Source organism: Salvelinus namaycush, chromosome 17, assembly GCF_016432855.1.
Source record: "Salvelinus namaycush isolate Seneca chromosome 17, SaNama_1.0, whole genome shotgun sequence".
Classification (NCBI taxonomy): domain Eukaryota; kingdom Metazoa; phylum Chordata; class Actinopteri; order Salmoniformes; family Salmonidae; genus Salvelinus; species Salvelinus namaycush.
Window position 1 is genome coordinate 13,320,079 of NC_052323.1, and position 3,509 is coordinate 13,323,587.

Genomic DNA, 3,509 nt, shown 5'->3' on the forward strand with positions numbered 1-3,509 from the left:
GTGTGTGTGTGTGTGTGTGTGTGTGTGTGTGTGTGTGTGTGTGTGTGTGTGTGTGTGTGTGTCAATGGAGAGATTACAGTAGAAGTTAAGGGCGGCAGAGCATTTCAATTGCTGTCGCTCTGTTGCTGACATGAAATATGCAAAGATGTTGTTTTACAACCATTACACAAAACCCAATCATTCAAAATAGCAAGACATTAAATGATTCAACACATAAAAACTTACCGTGCAGGTAAACACACACACACACAGTCTTATTGCAGCCTTCTCAGAGAATAACCCTGTTTCTCAAACTAGTAGAGTGATGGGGGGAAGAGGAGGTGGTGGAGGAGAGAGATGATTCTAAAACCAAGGGATGAATGGAGTGGAAGATTAAAGAAGAGGAGAGCAAATTGAAAGTATTGAGTAGGGAGAAGAGGAGTGTCAGTCTGAATAGAAAGAAATATGGAGGTGGAGAGGTAAATTGAGACATGGTCCAAAGTGGAGAAGAGAAATGAAGAAATGAAATGGAGGAGAATCATAGACTCAGAAAGCAGGGAATGGTGACGAACAGAAGAAGGAGTACTGTATTGTGGAAAAGAGACGGAGAGATGTGGAGACAGAGAGGGAGACGTCCAGTATATTGGAATGAGAGATGAGGATGGGAAAATAGAAACGAGGAGATAGAAATGGAAAAAGGTAGAGATGGACAGAGAGAGAAATGGAAAAAGGTAGAGATGGAGAGAGAGAGACATGGAAAAAGGTAGAGATGGAGAGAGAGAGAAATGGAAAAAGGTAGAGATGGAGAGAGAGAAATGGAAAAAGGTAGAGATGGAGAGAGAGAAATGGAAAACGGTAGAGATGGACAGAGAGAGAAATGGAAAAAGGTAGAGATGGAGAGAGAGAAATGGAAAAAGGTAGAGATGGAGAGAGAGAAATGGAAAACGGTAGAGATGGACAGAGAGAAAAATGGAATAAAGGTAGAGATGGACAGAGAGAGAAATGGAAAAAGGTAGAGATGGAAAGAGAGAGAAATGGAAAAAGGTAGAGATGGAGAGAGAGAGAAATGGAAAAAGGTAGAGATGGAGAGAGAGAGAAATGGAAAAAGGTAGAGATGGAGAGAGAGAGAAATGGAAAAAGGTAGAGATGGAGAGAGTCATGAAGAGAAACAGAAGTAGGAAGATGAAAGGATCTGTAATAAATATCAGGGGTTGAGGGGAAAGAAAGATGGGGTGAGGAGGACATAGCAGTGGAAAACGAAGAAAGGGAGGGAGAGAGAAAGGCGGGAAGAGACAGAAAAGGGTAAAGAATGATGGAGAGAGAGGAGGATAGTAGAGAGAAGGGGGAAGGGAGGGAGAGATGGAAGAGAAGAAAGCCTTCAGCGATGAGACCATTACAGGGGGATAATAAAGAGTTCCACTCTGTCACACGCGCCATTCCAGCAGCATCACACTGACCCCAAAGTGTCAACAAGCCAATAGACTGAGTATCAGCGCATTAAGACATGTCCCCAACGCATATATACTGAACAAAAATGTAAACGAATCAATTTCAACAATTTTACTGAGTTACAGTTCACATAAGGAAATCAGTCAATTGAAATAAATACATTAGGCCCTAATCTATGGATTTCACATTACTGGGCAGGTGCGCAGCCACTGGTGGGCCACTTGGGAGCCAGGCCCACCTACTGGGGAGCCAGGCCCAGCCAATCAGAATGAGTTCTTCACAGCAAAAGGGCTTTATTACATACAGAAATACTCCTCAGTTTCATCAGATGTCCAGATGGCTGGTCTCAGACGATCCTGTAGGTGAAGAAGCCGGATGTGGTCTGCGGTTGTTACATGTGGTCTGCGGTTGTGAGGCTGGTTGAGCGTACTGCCAAAATCTCTAAAACGATGTTGGAGGTGGCTTATCATAGAGAAATTAACATTCCATTTGCTGACCCATCTCTGATGGACATTCCTACAGTCAGCATGCCAGTTGTACGCTCCCTCAAAACTTGAGACATCTGTGGCATTGTGTTGTGTGACAACTCTGAGAGGCCTTTCATTGTCCCCAGCACAAGGTGCAACTATGTAATGATCATGCTGTTTAATCAGCTTCTCGATATGGCACACCTGTCAGGTGGATGGATTATCTTGCCAAAGGAGAAATGCTCACTAACAGGGATGTAAACAAATTTGTGCAAAACATTTTTGAGAAATAAGCTTTTTGTGCGCATATGGAACATTTCTGGGATATTTTATTTCAGCTCATGAAACATGGGACCAACACTTTACATGTTGCGTTTATAATTTTGTTCCCTCAGTGTATAGAGACACACACACACACACACACACACACACACACACACACACACACACACACACACACACACACACACACACACACACACACACACACACACACACACACACACACACACACACACACACACACAGACACACTGGATTCAGACAAAGCCGCTTTTGTAGACACAGGGATATCAGAAAGACCACAGATGTTGGTTATTCAAATGAATGTTTGCTCACTAAACACCACATTTTCTATTGATGTTCACTGCAAGATAGACTCCATAAATCCAATAGATAAAACTCAATGTTTTATGAGCCACATTGGGCCATCCTATACCCTTCTGAGAACTGAATCATCTCCATAGACACGCTCTACAAAGTCATTCCAGCAGAACAATGATATTTATAATAACTCGACCTGGGACATCTTTTCTTTTCTGCACACTGACGACACACACTCTCTTTGATCTCATCCTCTCTCTCTATCCCTTCCTACAGCCCCGTTTATACATGGTTCTAACATGCGATCTTGTCCCAATTCTGATTGTGCCCACATTTTCAGATGGGTGTAGACAATCAAAAGACATGTTGTGGTCGATTGGGATCAGATCACCATGCCCACCTCCAGTGGTAGTCAGACACACATTGTGTCTGGATATCTTACATGTGTAGACAGATCTAGACATCATTATTCCTCCCTCTTAAATCATTGACAAGTGGAACCATTGACTAGTCATGAATTTGTGTCTTACAATAAATAAATAATATTTTAAAAGAATTGCTGTGAAATAATTTGCATAAAGGAAGGGACCAGGAAATCTGGTCACAATGCAGACACAGTGGACAGATAACAGACACATTTTGATACCATGTGTAAATACATTTCTGGAAATGTGGGCACATTCAGAATGTGGACAAGATCAGGAGAAAGGACCCATGTTAGCACCAGGTATAAACGGGACTTATCTGTCTGTCTACTTTGTTTGTTTCTTTCCTGAGCAGTATGAGCTCTCTCTCCCCCTCCCTCTCTTCTTCCCCCTCAGCCTCTCTTTCCCACCCACACTCCATCCCTCCCCCTCCCTCTCTCCTTCCCCCCTTAGTCACTCCATCCATCCCACCCACCCTCCCGACCCCTCCCTCTTTTCTTCCCCCCTTAGCCTCTACCTGCACCCTCCTTCCCTACCCCCCCCCTCTCTCTCCCTCCCTCCCTCTCTCCCCCTGTACTCTAGGGAT